At 37.6% G+C, this 20,418-nt stretch overlaps 1 protein-coding gene across 5 annotated transcripts in view; it reads right to left on the reverse strand.

The window, feature by feature from the left end:
- rbfox3a (RNA binding fox-1 homolog 3a) overlaps positions 1-19,445 on the reverse strand; it is a 340,119-nt gene extending 320,674 nt beyond the window's left edge. For 2 of the 5 annotated variants that reach the window (XM_083556155.1, XM_083556149.1), the window contains exon 1: positions 18,848-19,326. The gene's annotated coding sequence lies outside the window, so the exon portion shown is untranslated. Of the gene's footprint in view, positions 1-18,847 lie in introns of all 5 variants that reach the window. The other 3 variants (XM_083556150.1, XM_083556151.1, XM_083556153.1) reach the window with 3 other exon arrangements.
- Between the last annotated feature and the right edge of the window lie 973 nt (positions 19,446-20,418).

Raw genomic sequence — 20,418 nt, forward strand, 5'->3', positions numbered from 1 at the left:
ACTTTCATTTGAATTATTTATTTGTTTTGTCCTTCTTAGACACCCTGCTCATTAAGTCAGTCCTACTTTCCCAATTCTACCTGCCTTTTTTCTCTTTTTTGCTGTTACCATGCATTCCTCTAACCTTCACAAATAAAAGTATGTTTTGTGCTTAGGACATTTTTGTTTCTTTCCCTGCCTAATTTCCTTATTCAAAACATTCTTGTCATGAGTAGTGCCCTCTGAGGAGTTAACAGACTGAAAGAACAACCAGAGGACAACTAAGACCTTCACTGCAGCTAACTTTCACAGTATAGAAAAACAGTCTACTTTCCTTGGGATATATCCTGAATAAAAAACCTGTAGAGCTTGAAATACAACTGAGCAAGTAAATAAGGACTAATTAATGAATTAATAGATTGTTTTAATGTTATAAAAGTTATAACATTACAACAATCTATTCAAATAAATGTAAATTATTAATTAATTCTTCCTTTTTAACCACTTAATTCTGGTTAGAATAATGGTGAATCCAGAGCTGATCTTGTGAACACTTGATGCATGAATACACCCTGAAAGTACACTAACCATAGCAAAGGGCAATTGTAGCACTCAAACCACCTACTGGAACGCTGTTGAAAAATTGGAATGGAAGATCCCAGAGGAAGCCCATGCAAACATGGGCGAAACTCTCAGATTCTCAGACAAGGTGCTCAGAACTATATGTAAAATAATCATATAATAAAAAGGTTTTATTTGAACTATATATATATATATATATATATATATATATATATATATATATATATATATATATATATATATATATATATATATATATATATATAAAATGTCAACAGATTTATTTCATTAAGATTTTTAATTAAAACAGCTGAAGCTGCTCAAATGGGGTGTGACCGGAGCTGTTGTAACTGAGTTGAGCTTTAGGTGTGCTCAGGCATGGAAGCGGGTGGCAGCCGTTTGTAAAGCAGAGCAGAAACCAGAGTCTGAAGGAAGGCCTTCCATAAAACACAGATCGCCAGATGGGGAACTCAAATCCATTCTCCTCACAATTCAATTCATCAGGGTGTGTCCTTTATCCGCAGTAATTTCCAAAGGCTCAAGCCCCCTCCTCTCTGATGAATGAAATGTTTCCGAGAGGTGTCATTGGTGCTGCACCGAGGCCACAGCATCCTATTTTGTTCTCTTTGTTTATTCTATCGCCTTTTTTTCCTTTTTATTTTTTCCCCCTGCCTTGTCGATCCAGAGATAAGGAAACATTATACACCGGGATCAGCAGATACAATGGAAACATGTAACCTGGGGCAAGGCAAGTCAAGGTTTTTGGGTGATAATGGATTATATGAAAGCTATTGGTCAGCCAAGACAGCACACAGAAGAAGTGATGGAAAAAAAAATGCTGATGAACTCAACAAAAAGGTGTGTTTTGCAAAGAAATAAAGAAATAAACTCCAAAATTTTTAATATGTACAATATACATAAAACCAGCATGAAATTACTGGTTGTGTTTTTATATATGGAATGTAAATGTAGTCCATTAATGAAAGTGTTTATCAGTCAAGTCACAGTGTTACATGGTACACAATCAAGGAAAGGAGACTCTATACTAACAACACTAAATAGTTAATGTGCAGAAAAGAGCTTTCTGTGTATGTGCAGGTGACCTCAAATTATGGCTATACACTTGTGAGAAATTACAGGCCATGTTTGAGAGAGGATGAGAGAGACTAAGTAGACGTTTAGGAGTAGCAAGAGCGTGTGTGCATGAATATATACACACACACACACACACACACACATAATATAAGTATATGTATATGTGTTTGTGTGTGTTAGAGAGAGAGAGAGAGAGAGAGAGAGAGAGAGAGAGAGAGAGAGAGAGAGAGAGAGAGAGAGAGAATGACAAAGAGTAAGAGTGTGTGGCTAGCCATCCCCTGTGCCTCTTCTCTTTACACCTGCTATCTTGTGAGGCCAGGTGGAAGACGAAGAGTGAGTCACAGCCTGACAAGATGACATGCACAAGACAAAGTAGGGTTCACCCCTCTCCTACACCCCGGGCCAAGCCGTGTGTGAATAACACACCAGCTTAATGACTTTCTCAACTTAGCGAAGTCAAAATGGAAAGTACCACACAAGGCCCGACAATGATACCACAAACCACATATGGATATGCTTTTCACACATTATTCTCCTGCTAGATTGCACCTGAGCATGCTGATTAATTGCTGCAGCTATTTTGTTACATAAATCACTAAAGCCACTGTATATGTGTGTTCAACCATTGCAGCTCGAAGACGCAGACAATGATGCGTGCACAAATACAAGCCCTACACATCGCCTCAGTTACAAGCTTCTTAGCACTAATAAACAGATATGTAAGTCATTATTAACAGAAAAGGGAATAAAATGAAGTGCAGCAAGTAAATCTGATTGAAAAGCTTTTTATCTGTTAAGAGGTTCATTTGCTCAGCCAAGATTTTGCATTCCTAGCTTCAACTCCAAAACCTGGTCAGCACTAATTCAGCTAATTATTGCTGACATTAGCCAGGAGGTGATAATGAAGATTTGTTCTTTTATTACATGATAAGGATTATAAGGAAGCACATGAAAAATTCAAAAGTATGAATGTGACCTAGTGTGATAGAACAATGTCAATTTGTCAACATCCAACACAATACAGCATGTTTATTGTCATCATATAAAGACCAAAATATTACAGTTTCTTACTGTGCATTATTTATTCAAAAGCTCCTCATTTAATAGACCCAATTCAGTTAGTCAGGTTTTCAAGAGTATATGATAATAAGGATATCAAATAATTTTTGTTCTATGTTGCTAAATATACTGTTGAAGAAGGAAAAAAGAGTCACTGGATTTACACTAATTCCAGCATGGAGCATTCTTTTAAATAATGATTAGATATATTGTAGGTTTTTGTTGTTGCAGCAGACTATTAATGCGGTCAACAACAAATCTTTCATAGCAAATTTAAGAATCAAATCAGAGCGAGAGAGAGAACGAGAGAGAGAGAAGAGAGAGAGAGAGAGAGAGAGAGAGAGAGAGAGAGAGAGAGAGAGAGAGAGAGAGAGAGAGAGAGAGAGAGAGAGAGAACCCGACATTAATTAAAATTCTTCAATTCAAGGACTCTTTTGATTGACCGTAATGGTTTAGTAATTTTGTCTCTGTGCCTTGACCTACTCTGTCTCTGTTTGCGATTTATGGCACACAGTTACAATTTGTATTAGCTTGCCAGGAGAATGGGCTTTAGCAGAAGAAAAGAAGGTCCTTCAAGCCCAATATTGTGTGTCTTTACCACAATTTTACCTAGTACTGCCTGTCAATTCATTATTCATTTACTCTAACTGCTATCCTAACAATGAACTATTTTCTCTGTTATGTTCAGGGAAGCACTTTCGCTCCTTGAAAGCAAACACAGAGCGAATGAGGAGGAGCTTCTTCCTGCAGGCCATTCAGAGTTTAAACCAGGAAACACCCAGGATCTAGTACTGGACCTCTCTCTCTCTCTCCATCTTCACTCATTTCTGCAAAACTTTTTTTTGCACTATTATTATGACACCTTAACTCTGGACTGTCACTTCAACTCTGGACTTGAACAGCACAGTGTCACTTTATACCACACCATACTGCACATGGACACTTTAAGGACAATCACACTAAATCACTTTAATTAGTACTTCCAATACCTGCCATACTCATTCATGTAGATACATATATTTTCATATATCTTCTATACAAAGCATTTCACTACATGTCATACTCTGTATGTATGTGTGATTTGATATCTTTACAGTATGGTATTTTATGAATGATTGCTTTTGTATCAAAATGAGTAAATCAGTACACAGTGCACACTTATAAAGAGGAAGCAAAAACATTACCGAGAAAATTTAATACCTAAAAATGTGCAGTATAGCCTGCCCTATGCTGCCGTAGGAGCCTTTGATGTACTATTTATAGCATTATCCGAATTGCCAAGGATTAAACACGGGGGAGAGTCAGTTCATGGAGTAAACTCCAGCTGCAACAGCGTCTCAATTAAAGTAAAGATGAAAATTTCAGCCTCTTTGTGAAGCCTTTACACTAAAGGTCAGAATGTCAATCTTGATCAGTGTAACTGCCAGAACCAGTAAGCCGGGAATGAAGGTGAGCCTTGAGCCCATTTCTGACACAAATAAAACTTGTCAGTTAAATCTATGTGTTTCCTCATCTTTCATAATCATCACCCCTGATGACTACTGAAAACAATGCTCATGATTGCAAACTATTGCACTATTGCATTGTAAAACAGAAACTTTTTGAGACAGCCATAAAAGGCAAAAGATTAGAAATGGGAACATTTGGAAAGGCACCATCAATACTGAATAGTATATACAGGTCTCAGAGAAACAAACGCTTCCATCCAGAAAACGTCTTTTTCAGGGAAGGCCTTGCATATTTAAGCAAGTCAATACTAACTGCATCTATTACAATAGCATGACTTTATATTCCCATAGGAACACCTTCTTCAATACAGATTATTTCTTAACTACATATGGAATATAAAAATAATAATAATAATAATAATAATAATAATAATAATAATAATAATAATAATAATAATAACAAGAATATAATTCAAAAGAAAAACAAAATATACATACTGTTACTTGCTGTTTTTTCTATATTTCATATCTGCTACAGTACAATATTAACTAATGAAAATGTTATTATGCGTAAATTACACTATAAAAATCTGCTTCATGAAAAATATTTTCTTTTGTGCAAACTAGAACTTAAAATGTTTATTAATTCATGATATATTATTAATACATTTGAATTTTAAACAAATACAACTTGCAGACAATAGATACATTGGAATCTAATCTACACCACTCAATTAGTTGTTGGAACATAGCAAGCAAGAGAAAATAAGCAGTATCTTCAATCTTTCCGGTTCTCTAGTTTCCTTCCATTTCCCAGATCCTTGCCAGTAGGTTTAAATAAGTGTGTGAGTGTGTGCTTGCACAGTGCCATTACTGAACTGGCATCCCCATCCAGAGTGTATTCCCACCATGCACAATGTTCCTAGGATAGACTCTGGATTCATAGTGACTTGGGCCAGGACAAAGGAGCTAGTAAAAATTAATGAATAGCAGCAATGCAATATTATAAATGGTATGAGTCATGTATCAAAGAGAAAACCAAAGAGGCAGTGTTAAGAGATGTGTTTAGTTTTTTGTTTGTTTGTTTATTTGTTTGTTTATTACAATTAGATATGTCATAACAGGTTTTCATTCCAATACAGCAACCCTCCTCAGAGAGCCTCTAGAAGCATCCAATAATCGATTATCAGAAACAATGACGACCCAAGTGATGTTTCTGATTGTACAGAGTTGTAATTGTAACTCAAGTGGTTGAGGCAGGTCATCTTCTAGTCTTTTTATTTATATGGTATATATATATATATATATATATATATATATATATATATATATATATATATATATATATATATATATATATATATATATATATATATATACATGTCCTATATATTCTTTTGGCTACATCCATTAGGGGTCGCCACAGCGGATCCTCCGCATGTTTGATTTGGCACGTTTTTACGCTGGATGCCCTTCCTAACGCAACCCTCCCCATTTATCCGGGCTTGGGACCGGCACTGAGAGTGGCTGGGGTTGGTTCCCTGAACCCGGGCCGCAGCGGTGAGAGCGCTGCATCCTATCCACTAGACCACCAGGGGACCACATGTCCTATATAGCTTTGGTAAAAAAAAAAAAAAAAAGAAATTATGTTTTACCGTGTTTATTGGTTTAATTATCATGTAGTAATGATAATTAAACCAATAAACATGGTAAAACATAAATTATTGCAATACTAAAGGTTCCTAAGATTGTAGTTAAGATTGACTTTTGACCATTTTAATTGAACTGACCACTTACCTATTAAATATTTTTTTTCAATCTAATGTATAAATGTATCCATTAGTCTAGGATTAACAAACATTTAGAAGCTATGTTAAGTTACTATTTATATAAAACTTCACATGGTTTGATTATAAATGGTCTATCAAAAGTTGTGAAAGAAAAACACTCAAATAAATGGACTAAATTTGCCATGATAAAAAATATAGGGTATTGGATGACAGTCCTAGCCTCCGTATATACTCTGGGATAATCTTAAGAAAATTCAATTAAATGATTACCCTATAAAGTCCCAAGCACAATTAAAATCTGAATTAGGATGAATCGTTTTAAATCACCTCTGAGTCTGAAAGCGTATAGTCTTCTGTCTTCTGTAGAAATGGCTAGACATCTCTGACTAGTGAGGCAAAACAACAGGATGAACAAGATGTTCTTTTTAGTATATATAATATTAAATAATTATTTTTCACTGCATGTTCGTTTTTTATTATCACATCACTAGCTTTAGGTTGTTGTGTATATGCAGACTTCAGCACACAAACATACGGTACCTTCTTATAATCTATGAGTTAAACTTGGGAGTGATTTTACAACACTGATAGCTTGTCAGTAGAACGGGAGGGCATCTGCTGGGAGATTGAATTTTATTAGTTTGCTTTGTACTCTATTTCAATAATGTTTCCTAGGCCACATTTGCTTTGCACTTCACTGATTTTATGGCTTCTCGCTTTCGACAGAATATTGTGCTCTTACACTGTTAAAAATGGTACTGCATCTAGCCTTCATCAGCAGCAGCAGCTGACCCAGGTTGGCCTTTATAACTTTCCGACTGATATGCTGAATGTGATGTGGAGTATGATATATAGAAACACATTTTTCAGAATAATCATTCCATGCAGTCTGAGCGTACTGTACTGACTCTAAACCGAAGCATGTGTATGTGTGTACACATTGCACAAAAAAAATAAAAAATAAAAATGAGTGCATGGCCCTGTATCGTTATAACACATATGCATCAGGCCTCTGTAATCAGGCCTCAGTTGCTGGGCTGGTTGTTGGAATAGATGAAGTCCTTGGTGACCTGACCTCTATTAGAACACTATTCACAGCTGATGGGGTATGATAACATCAGCTATTGATTAGAGGATAAAGAAAAAAATGCCAAAAGTGGAGAGCGGGAGAGACAGACAGATTGAAATAGCAGAGAGATAGAATGAAAAGAAAAAAGTGGAATGGAGGGAGGAAGGTGAGTTGCTGTCTAAGCAGCTCAGAGAATTGATCAGATCTGTGACTCTGGCCCTTGATCTCAGCTCGAGACCAATTCATGCAGCTTTCCAAAATATGCCATACTCACTTCCATCCAAACCCAGTAGGACTTCGAATCTAAATGCAAATCAAAAAGGCAATTAACCAACCTCCTCTTTAACACAAGCAGGGAATAAAGCAATATTTTAATCCTAATACTCAATCCAGGAATAACATAACTGATGACTAGCTGTTTAAAGGTGTAAAAAATAAAATTTGCTTAAAATCTTTTATTTTAATAAACATGCCCTTATAGTATTACACCTACATCTTTTAAAGGTGACCATGGTTTTGTATAACATTCATTAAACAGCTGACAGATAACACCATTAATATAAATTGCAAAAGACATCAGGTGCCATGTAACTTTGAAAATGCCCCTTGCAGCAGAATTCCATGAGTCCTGTCTGCCATTGATCTCATCTTTGGATCCAGGTTGACTTTTTCTGATCGATGCCCTGGGGGAAGATTGAAGCTGGGATGGAGGGGCTGTCGATGACTGACATCAATGATGTAGAACAGTGGTGAGCCCGACTGCAGTTGGTTGTCCTGACCTGAAGTAAGGCACGCAGCCACGGCTGGCCAAGGACAAAAGGAGGACTTGGCGGCACTAAAAGCTGTAGCAGGTGCAGGCTCTCCTCTTGCCCTGCTGGGACTATAGAGCAAAGACAATGGGGTGCTTCCTGTTCCCCACACTACCAGCTACAGGCCAGGACGATGGGGTATTTCCTGTTCCCCAGCCAGAGCTCTTGCGCTCAAGACAAATATAAAGAAAGAGTACCAAAATCTAGTAGTCCTCCAACACTAAGCTAAAATAGCTTTTTACACACTTTATCCATTCTTGAGTGGATATATACTAAGAATGTCTGTATGAGCATTCTTTTGGAAGGCTGGCTGAAACGGGTATTTTTTGGATCTCCATCTGCTGTATAAGCTTGAGCAGCAAGAGTGGGGTTTTCTGATAGATTAGGCTGGTTTTCTGTGACATGCTGATGACAGTCTATGTAGCTGTGCCCTCAGAAAAGTGGTGTGTCTTTGACACTAATCATCCACAAACAAAAAGTCTAGCACACAGGTCAGATTCACTCTGACAGTTTTTATTGCAAAAGACATATTTTTTTTTCAAGGAATCTTCTATAGATAGTTTAATATATTTAAGGTTTCTTGGTGTCTAAAAGGTTTGGAACCCTTTCAAACAATACATTATGTGTTGTAAGGTACTACAACAATTTGTAAGTTCTTGTGATTCCACTTACTGCAAAAAGTTTATATTTTTCAACAAACAGCAAATCAGATGTTTCTTTTCTTGTTTAAACCACAAGAATTTGCTTTGTAATGCCTTATCAGCCTAACAATAAAACATTATATATCATCAAATATTTATATTTATTTTAAATGTTGTGTAATGTCCACAAAACAAGGCCCTTCCTGTTTTAATGGCTATAAATACCTAACAGGTATTTTTCTTTCTTGTAAAGCTATTTTCACACACACTATTTTCAGAGTTTGTGCAAAATACCATATATATTTTTTGACTTATATAAGTGCAATCATTAATGGCATCAAAGCACAGTAAGAGCTAACACTACATCATACTCACTTTAAAATCATTGTCCTTTATAAGGAGCAAAATGTAGTAAAAAAGGATACTTGAAGTAAAATTCAGCTGGTTTTCCTGAAAAAAAAAGGAAACTTAAAAGACGATTCCCTGCAGTGAGAGCCTCAGCTGAGACTGTGAGACGATTTGCATTCAGACCACAAGGCCATATGCACAAGCTTTATGCACCAGAAACACTGGACCTAATATAAAGAACAACCTGATGTATTCATGAATTCAAACTGCTTAATAAACATTCATATTTATTTGGCTCATCTAAAGACTGGAGATGACTGAAACATGACAAAGAGGCAGAGGAGCCTCTGTTTTCCTCCTTCTGTCTATGTAGGGTATATTTGATGATTAACCAGCATGCTAGCTGACACAGTGGAGGTGGCTGGCCTCTAGTGGGAGACACACTAAAGCAGAGCTTTCCAAGCGAGCCAACCTCAGAGCTGCACTCCTACATGTTTTCTGTTTATATCTCACTGGGAAAAAGCTCTAAAACTAGTGCTGCTAAAAAAAAAATGCTGCTATGGTTTCACACACAAAAGTGGTTTCTCCAACTGTATTTTCTTCATTGAGTCAAAATATTTCATGGCATATTTTCCCAAACTCGACAGACTGATATAAATTTCTAAGTGTGCAAGAGTTATTGCCTGTATTCAACACCTTTGTACAGAACCCACTTGTGTTCTTTCAATAGTGCAATATCTACTAGCATCTTTTTTTACCACTCTGAACATGTCAAAATGAAGCAAGTTGGAGCCAGATTATGGCCTGATGCTCTTAGCAAAATGTTCTTCTCTTATGCACTATTATTTGCATTTTTGAGTCTGGACCCCTGGTATAGTTTGGAATTATTAATCAGCCTAATTTTAGTGTCATACATGTCATTGTCCAAAATTCAATATTAACACAATTAACCTGTATTATGGCATGGGGATTCATAAAGTCTGACATAGAATTTATGGGGGGGGCAAGTAGTAGCACAGTGGTTAAGGTGCTGGGTTACTGATCAGAAGGTCGGGGGTTTAAGCCCAGGTTTTGCCAAGCTGCCACTCTTGGGCCCTTAAGCAAGGCCTTTAACCCTCTGTGCTCCAAGGGCACCGTTTCATGGCCGACCCTGCACTCTGACCTCAGCCTCTAAACAAGCTGGGATATGCGAAGAACAAATTTGATGTTTATGTGATGAATCAAGACTATTCTTCTAGAATGTCAAATAAATAAGGACTTTATAGTCAAAAACGTTTTGTGTAAAAATTATTAAAAAAAAATAACGTTATATATCACAACACTCTTCTACTGATTAAATCTATTTTAATCTCTTTTTTGTTAATTTTATTCCCCATGTATATAAAAGAAAACTTATTATCCCTTATCAATTATTGGAAACCAATTTATAGTATGTTACCTCAAAGCTTTCCTTTTCTTTTTTATTTTCTGCGCCACCTGTCCAAATAATTGCTGAAAATGTTATAGTAATATAGTGTGAGTTAAATGAGTGGTAGAAGTGGTTGAATCAGTGCTTGGTGTATCAGGGGTTAAGAGCTTGAGTCATTTATTTAAATCCTAGCGCTTAAATAGTTACGACCCAATGCAAGACCCTTCAGTTCTATTGTTTCCTGTATCAGTCAAATTACACACTGTTTATTGCAAACTTTACAATACTGTACTGGCAACCCAGGGTGAGAGTAAATTAGTGTCAACATTTTAAGACTTTTCCTTTTTAAAATTTTATGGAAAAAATTCAAATTAGAGTCAACTACACAATTGTATAAAATAACGAAAGTTCTGCCTGTTTATATTATCTCATGGATTAGCAAGATGAATTGTTGAATAAATGAGGCTTTACTCTGACCACATAAGGTGTGATATTTACCTACACACATAACTCAACACAGAATTTAGAGGAGAATATATGTAATGTCCAGGGAACTTGGGAAAGAGTTAATGTTGACCAGCTACTCATTTATTCACTCACTGTCTCGTTTTGGGAAAAGACAGAGTGGCCAGTTTGACTGGAGCTGTCAGTTCTCTCTGCTGTAACAATGGTGCCCATCAGAGAAAACTTGGCAGAAAGGATGGATGGAAATGTGCTGAGGGTTTATGGGAGATGACAGCTTCTGCTAAATAAAAGCATACATGCACACAGTGAACACTGGACAGGGTGGAGGACATATGGTTCTGGCTTTTCTTGAATTAATGCAGACAGATAGAACCCAAGCATAACTCCCATAACTATTACTACTAATCAGGTGGAGCAGGACAGAGAAGTGACACAGGGTAGCTTTGTGATATGATATAATATACAGTAATATAAAAGACACTTTCCCACCTAGGAGAAGGTAGGAGGTTAGGGTAACCCTAACCCTAACCCTAACCCTAAGGAGGTCCATTTCTGGTAGGAGCAAACCAAACAACCAAGAAAAAACCCACATGGACATTGAGCATAAAATTCTGCATAAAATTCCTCATGAAGTTCAGGTCCCAGACCCTGGAGGTGTTACGTATGAATGTACTGTAGATATTAACAATTATTTTTTTAATATATAGAGGTATATATATATATATATATATATATATATATATATATATATATATATATATATATATATATATATATATATATATATATATATATATAAATCTAAAAAAAAAAATCCAGAAATCACAATGTATGATTTTTTAACTATTTGTTTGTATGATACAGCTGCAAATAAGTATTTAAACACCTGAAAAAGGCAATGTTTATATTTGGTACAGTAGCCTTTGTTTGCAATTACAGAGGTCAAGCGTTTCCTGTAGTTTTTCACCAGGTTTGCACACAATGCAGGGGGGATTTTGGCCCACTCCTCCACACAGATCTTCTCTAGATCAGTCAGGTTTCTGGCCTGTTGCTAAAATACACGGCTTTTGAGCTCCCTCCAAAGATTCTCTATTGGGTTTAGTCTGGAGACTGGCTAGGCCACGCCAGAACCTTGATATGCTTCTTACAGAGCCACTCCTTGATTATCCTGGCTGTGTGCTTCGGGTCATTGTCATGTTGGAAGACCCAGCCTCGACCCATCTTCAATGCTCTAACTGAGGGAAGGAGGTTGTTCCCCAAAATCTTGCAATACATGGCCCCGGTCATCCTCTCCTTAATACAGGTGCAGTCGCCCTGTCCCATGTGCAGAAAAACACCCCCAAAGCATTAAGCTACCACCCCCATGCTTCACAGTAGGGATGGTGTTCTTGGAATGGTACTCATCATTCTTCTTCCTCCAAACACGTTTAGTGGAATTATGACCCAAAAGTTCTATTTTGGTCTCATCTGACCACATGACTTTCTCCCATGACTCCTCTGGATCATCCAAATGGTCATTGGCAAACTTAAGACGTGCCTGGACATGTGCTGGTTTAAGCAGGGGAACCTTCCGTGCCATGCATGATTTCAAACCATGACGTCTTAGTGTATTACCAACAGTAACCTTGGAAACGGTGGTCCAAGCTCTTTTCAGGTCATTGACCAGCTCCTCCCGTGTAGTTCTGGGCTGATTTCTCACCTTCCTTAGGATCATTGAGACCCCACGAGGTGAGATCTTGCATGGAGCCTCAGTACGAGGGAGACTGACAGTCATGTTTAGCTTCTTCCATTTTCTAATGATTGCTCCAACAGTGGACCTTTTTTCACCAAGATGCTTGGCAATTTCCTTGTAGCCCTTTCCAGCCTTGTGGCGGTGTACAATTTTGTCTCTAGTGTCTTTGGACAGCTCTTTGGTCTTGGCCATGTTAGTAGTTGGATTCTTACTGATTGTATGGGGTGGACAGGTGTCTTTATGCAGCAAACGACCTCAAACAGGTGCATCTAATTTAGGATAATAAATGTAGTGGAGGTGGACATTTTAAAGGCAGACTAACAGGTCTTCAAAGGGTCAGAATTCTAGTTGATAGACAGCTGTTCAAATACTTATTTGCAGCTGTATCATACAAATAAATAGTTTAAAAATCATATATTGTGATTTCTGGATTTTTTTTTTTTAGATTATGTCTCTCACAGTGGACATGCACCTACGATGACCATTTCAGACCCCTCCATGATTTCTAAGTGGGAGAACTTGCAAAATAGCAGGGTGTTCAAATACTTATTTTCCTCACTGTATATATATATATATATATATATATATATATATATATATATATATATATATATATATATATATATATATATACACACACACACGGGTATAGAAGTAGGGGTGTCTAATATATCATTAAACATACATATCAGTATGAAAAAAGGGAAGTATAGAAAAAGACAGTACCTGTCTACAATATAAGTCAGGTAAACAATGTCTGCTTGCTGTAATGGTTTTCCTGTATATAATGTGACATGTACCTTGCTTCCAGTGGTAGTTCAGTGCATTTAGAGCATTTATGGGTTTGCGCAGTACAGCATGTCTTTGGGTCTCTGTTGTGTTTAGTCAGCATTTCTCTTATTGAAGTAATGTCAATACATGCCCATGTTTTACATATACAGCAATCCTCTGTTTATTGTGTTCCAAAACCGCCTGTGATAAACAAGAAACTGCGATAAACGGACGCCGCCGCAAAAATTATATTTTACGTATACAGTACTTTTACAGTACATTTTACTTAATTTTAAAATTGATAATTATATTTTTATTAATAAATGTCATTATTGCAACATAAAACTTAATTAAAACAATCCCCCATAGGTTTTTTGGTTAGTCATGCTATCTGCAAAAGACCGAGAAAATCAGCGAAATAAATTAGTTATATAGTAAATGCAATTCCGCAATAAACCGGGGGCATAAGATTCAAACCGCAGTAAAGCAGGGGATTACTGTACTCTTTCTTTCTTTACTGTTTAAACAAATGGTTTGTTTCTAATGTTTTACTGTATGTATATAGGCTGGGTTGTTTAAGGCCTTGAGTACAAAATGTGCTTGGTGTTTGGCTAACAAATTTTTATTTTTATTAAAGGCTTTGGCACTAGAATGCTTTTCCTTGCTTTACCATCCTCTGGTCCTCAGGTTGTGTAACAAACATATCTATATTTGCCACTTGCTATATAAGTTTATATTTATATTCAGACTTGTGAGTGGAGAGTGTAATCAGTAACTATAGTTACAACATCAAATTATGCTTGCATCAATTTGTTGCTATTATTAGCATGAGCTGAAAAAAATAACTGAATTTATAGGAAGAGCTTCTCGTGAGAGTATACCAAAAGAAGATTCCCAATCCCTGCTGAACATAGCGGCTCGTTCACCAGTTAATACAAGTTCACCCATTTTCTCCTCTCCTCCCGCTAGACTTTTTTTCATTCAATCTCCCTATCTTCCCGCAGCAGCCCTCTGAAATACCCACCATGGCCGCACGACAGATCAGCCTGGCGCGAAAGCCATAGCCCCGTTTTTATAACAGAGGCTTGCTCCGCTCTCTAATCACCACCACCAGACCCAGCAAAGAGAGAGAGAGAGAAAAAGAGAGAGCAAAATGAGAGAAAGAAGAAGAGAGAAAAAGTGATAGATCGTTAAGGGCTCGGGTCTGTGCCTCAAAAGCGGCTGCGGTGTTAACCAGGTTTTCCACTCATTTTGGTGGATTGAGGCAACACAAGAAAAACTCTCAAGGGGCTAGATTCACCCAACACCCCCTCTTACATACACACTGATTGTCAATGCTCTCCCAGGACTAGTGGTACCCCAAACACATACACACATGGACAGACACACACACATATACACACAAAATCCAACATCAAACAGACTGTGGATAAAGCCAGCCTTTCCCCAGTCAGTGCGCTTTTTATTTCAGCCTCTGCGAGAAGAAGGGAGGAAATTGTTGGATAAGCTGTCTTTTGTCAGTGTGCTGCATGGCGACCAGACTCTCATCTTTCTTCCCTGCTCCACCTTAAAGCTTGTTTTTGGAAAATTGTCAGCATGTCCAACCGGTACACGCTGACTAAACACATAATCGTTAAATCTTTTCCGACTTATATAACATTTGACCTTTTGAACTCCAGACGCTATTTGGGAAATATTCTTGATTGAAGAGAAGCTGTTTCTGTGGATAGTTACAGTTTTTTTTTAAATCAACTTAACTTGTCTGGGACCAAAAACCTCTCCCTCTGTTGGACTATCAAAGCTGTCGCTGGGAGGCTCAGATTGAACTGCTCCAGGCTTGCCATATGTTTAACTCTGCTTTGCAGGGGAGATATAACTGCCTTCAGCAGTATATGCTTTATTATTACATTTTTAGCTATATTGTTATATTTTACTTTAGAGAAAAGTAAAAAAGAATGACACATTTGAGACACAAATGCTTTTGATGACAAGAAGGTACACGGATAATGTTTGTACCTTAAAGTTCTACAATTCCTGGTTTGATCCTGAGCTCAGGTTGCTTGGAGTTTTGCATGATCGTATTGTGTCTCAATGTCTTCATGTCGGCTCCTTCTATTTTCCTCCATATTACCAAAAATAGATAGGTGAATATGCTACTTGAAATTGGAAAATAATGTAATAAATACCAGCTGTCCAAAGCATGTGTGTACAAAATTAATGGTTCATTTGAGCCTGAGTTTCACCATAATGCACATAGGAATGTTAGAGCGGTCCAAATTTACAAGAGCTCTTTTTTTTTAAAGAATATCATATTTCTGAAATCTAACTTTGAATGTGAGTCTGTTGTGAATGTTGCCATAATTATGGCGTTCTGTAACTGTGAGTGATTAAGAGTCTGGTCGTAGTTCTTCTGCACTCCACAAAAATACCCACAGCATGGCAATTCATGACATGTGGATGACTCACTGTTCCTGAGCCTACAGAACAATCATCACTTCAAAGACTTAAACCTTGGGCCTTACTTAAGTACTGCATCAGGGGAAAGACAAGCAGTTATCAAAGGATCCGGCAGACAATATTTAAGCCTTTTTGTGCGTTGAGGCACTGACACTATTTACATAGGTGCACATTATATTTTGCTCGCTGTCACCACATAGCACATGTGAGTTCCAGCAGTGGCATCTTATGGTACCTGAATACACCTGCAGGGTAAGGAGTAATCATAATTACAGTACTTGAATGGAGGAACAGGCAACATCCCATGTGAACTGATTATAAATACAAAGATCAAGATGTAGACTGCATAAAATGTCCAATAATTGCTATTCCAGTTAGAAATGGTGAGTAAAAACTATACAACAACCTGTCAACATGGATAATTATTTACATGCTTTTTGTTGGTGGTGATATGAAACATGCCTTAAGAATCAGATGTAAAATGTTTTCAGGTTTTTGTTTATGTTTGCTTTGCTTTATCAAAAAATTTGTGCTGTTTTGGAGATTGGGAAGAGCTGCATGTGTGTGTGTGTGTGTGTGTGTGTGGTAGTAGTAGATCTGAGTGTGACAGATTTATTACTTTGTGCTTCAGTTGAATGAGAGAGAGCAATAAATAAGGTGTGAGAGGAGAAAGCTCTCCATTGAACATAATCAAGTAGATCCTTTAGACTCGCATCCGTCACTCCCGTGGGTTCAGTGACAACATGGGGTCCAAGGTGAGGTGAGAGTAGTTCGCTTTATTTCTGAGCGAATATGACACAGTAAAAAATAATTCATAAAATATAATATACTATAAAACATTATCTTTACTAGGATCACCTATTGTGATCAAAGCAATTATTTTGACAGAATCATGACTGGGTTAGTGAGCTTCTGTTCATCTGGATGGCCACTTTAAACACTGTACAGGTTTTCATATTCTTTTACGCAGAACTCTAAAGAGGTCTCTCTGGTAAAGCATTAGTAACTGAACAATTCAATTTTACGAGCGGATACCTTAATGACACTGTGACATGATTTCTGACAGTTCCCTGTACTAGCCACTGTCTCGGTCTCAAACTCTATTCTTTTTCTTGTCATTGAAAGCTGTGAAATACAACTGGGAAAGTAAAAAATCGAATTTAACACTAACAAAAACTATACCTCAGTCAGAGGAATATAAGACGTGCAATTAAAAAGGCATTGCATATTAACTACAATTAAAATCTTTTTTATAGTCGTAGATAAAAAGTCGCTATAACATTTATGCATCTTATGTATAATCATATTTGTAAAACTCTTTTTAAAAGAATCCAAGGAATGGATTTTCTTTAAATGTCTACACTCTCTGTAAATGTGGAATGCATTCTCTATAAATATGTAATGTATTCTCTATAAATATGTAATGTATTCTCTATTAATGTCTAAAGCATTTCTATATAACATTTGGCATCACAGTAACCATTCATAACCATTGTCTAGCCCTTTTTCCCAACATTATGTTCAGTATGTCCACGTGAGTATTGTGCATTAGGTTTCTAACAAAAACGACAAATTATTAATTATCATTCATTTATTTGTTCATGTGTTCACGGATATTTTAAGCCATTAAGTCTCTGTGGTGGCATAATACAGAATAATAATCTCTGACCAAATGCCTTGATCATTTTGTGCTGTCTTTTATTTGCCATGTGTGTCACAGCAGGATATTGACATCATATTGAGAAATGGTATCATCACCAGTCAGAAGACTTTAATAGCATCATGAGGCACAGAACACAAACGGAGGCACTGGAGCAAATTGGCTCACTTTGCCACAGCGTTTTGCCTTTCAACATATATCGCAGCTTGCTCAGAGTATGTTCACTTTGTTACTTCTCACCTCCTTCAATTATGTATTTTTTAACCTCAGATCTTATATTATAAACCAACTTTCTGACAAAAGTGACCACTCTGCTACATATCTATGGTCAGTGTCTTCAAAAAAATATTGTCAGCACTTAAGCTTATAATTCAGATTAACTAAAATTAAAGTTGCACAACTTGAATTTGTAATACACCATTAACAAATGAAGCACCAGCATGCACATGCTGTTCTTTGCCAAATCGGGCCTATGACTAGATAGAACTCATTACAAACCCAGTACCTAGAAATGTAGATAATTTTATTTGCTCAGATGTGTTTGAGCAAATTATTTGTTAAAAGCATCTGGTTGCCAGCTGACTTTTGACACACTGTAGACAGCACAGTGTTGCTGTTTTAGTTGTCAGACATGCTTCACTGCTTGAGTAAACTGGAAGAAAGATTCTGTTTCTGTCTGTCTTACTGAATTGTGCTCCTTTTAGCCTAACACACTAGCACTTAACACTCATAATGCTTATGTGACTATATACAAATGTACACACTTTGACCACCAGCGTAAAGCATGCATCCATCGCAAAATTTGAAGTAAAAAGTAAAATAAAGTAGAAATAAAAATCTAAATGGCACATCTTTAGAAGAATATTTTAAGATAAGGGGCTTCTAATGTAGCGCAATGCAAGCGGACCATCCACATGCATTCTTCAGCCCAAATGTAAAACGTGTTTAATAAACCTCGAAATTGTAATGATATTCAGCTCTATTTTAGATGCTCTCTACCTCTTGCCACATTCTCTATAATGTACATGTGGAAAGCTTGGGCACAGCGCTGACAGCATGACAGATAAATGCGCCGTTTCAAGTATGGGAAGAGAGCGTGGTGTACTTTTGAATATCACATAAGAGGAGATATGACAGTGAATTTCCGTAGGCAGTTTCTTGGCGGGGGATTGCAACGTAAAACCAGTGCATCTTTAACAAAATTCTGGCACTCAAATCAACTTGCCAGCGGATATTTGTTTCGCCCCAAATTTAAATACCATGCTGTTGGCATGCTGCTGAGATAGACAGTGAGATATCACTGATTTTACACTCTTCTTTCATAATGATCACAATGAAGTACTTTCCAAGAGCGAGAACACAGCAAGAGAAAACAAAAACAACACTTAAAAATATTCAGAAAACCAAAGGATATTGCATCCCATTCAGCCATTCACTTATATTGCCATCCTCCTGCAAGTATGAGTTGTTGTGTGTTGATGTATAAAAGCAGGTTTGTGTGTGTAGGAGGCGACAGAGAGACTTGTATACTCACAGTTTGAGCTGTCAGGTCACTTGGGTCCAGCGCTGGATCAGGGGCTCATCCTCTCACAGCTTATCCCACCGCAGGACACAAAGATAGAAAGAAAGAGAGAGAGAGTGAGAGAGAGTGTGAGGAAGAAAGAGAAGGTATTTCCCCTTCTATTCCAGCTCTATACCGTTGTACAATTACAAGGAAGAGACACAGAGAAACAGAGTGTAAGACAGAGATTGAGAGAGAGAGAGAGAGAGAGAGAGAGAGAGAGAGAGAGAGAGAGAGAGAGAGAGAATGAGAGAGAGAGAGAGAGAGAGAGAGAGAGAGAGAGAGAGAGAGAGAGAGAGAGAGAGAGAGAGAGAGAGAAGGATGGGTCTGCAATGCGATCGGTCCTGGAAGAAAGCGAGCATTAGAATCAGTGCTGCTGATTCTTTGGCGTGCTGTGCGTGTCTTCACACATAGCTGTGAGCACAGTGTGGTCAGCTACACGCGCCTGCAGTGTGTGTGTATACACACACACACACACACACACAAACCCACACGCACACACACACACACACACACACACACATACACACACACATACACACTCACTAGGAGGGGTGGGGGGTAGTGCCTAGGCATTCACTCACTGGCTGTGCCTTACACTGTGAGAAACATCAGAGAGTGAATGTACGGGAGAGGGAGAGAGAGAGGGAGCGAGGGGAGGAGGGACAGAAAAAAGTGGGGGAAGGAGGAGGAGAGAAAGATAGAGAAAGAGCGGAGGAGGAAAGGATGCGCTGACAGTTTCACGCGAGCTCTTCGCTTGTTCTGGCCGCTAACGCAGGCTGACAGATACTGAACGGCAGAAGCAAAAGGCATCGTACACCTCCTCCTTTTCTATATCTCCTGCTAGCTGTGAATCTTACTCTCTATAAACATACCTTCGCTCTTTTTTTTATGTTTCAGTCTTACAGTAAAAATGCTAAATGTGAGAACACTGATATAATGGGCTGAAATGCAACACTTGCTTTAAAACGTGTAATGTAACGAAATGTGATAGGATAGGATGCACATGCACAAACAGCATTTTTGCACAAATGCACAAACATCCATTTCTTTCAGATTTCAATATGAATGTATACATATATGTGACTCAGGTGTTGGGCATGTCCTTTGGTGACAGGATAGAAACTCATCGTGTCTCAAACTAGAGTATACTTTACACTTCACTGATTTTAATTAGGACACATACGGAATGACTCATTTGATTCCGGATCACATTTATTCATTTACATTCAGTAACTGCTTTTTCTTGGTCAGGATTACAGGAGAGTCTACTCCTGGAAGCAGTGAGTGTGCAGTGAGTGCATAAGTAAAGGTACATCCTGTATAGGAAGGTGGTCCATCATACACACATTCACACCTGGTGCAATTTGATGTTGCCAGTCTACCTACTGGCATTTTCTTATTTATTTATTTATTTATTTATTTATTTATTTATTTATTTATTTATTTGGGGGGGCACACGTAAAATTGTGAGACTCCTCACAGACAGTAACTCAAGCTCAGCTTGGTAGGCAGCTTTGTGCTATTGTGCCACCTGACTTCCA

The sequence above is a fragment of the Silurus aristotelis genome (genome assembly GCF_946808225.1).
Source record: "Silurus aristotelis genome assembly, chromosome: 12".
NCBI classification, from domain to species: Eukaryota; Metazoa; Chordata; class Actinopteri; order Siluriformes; family Siluridae; genus Silurus; species Silurus aristotelis.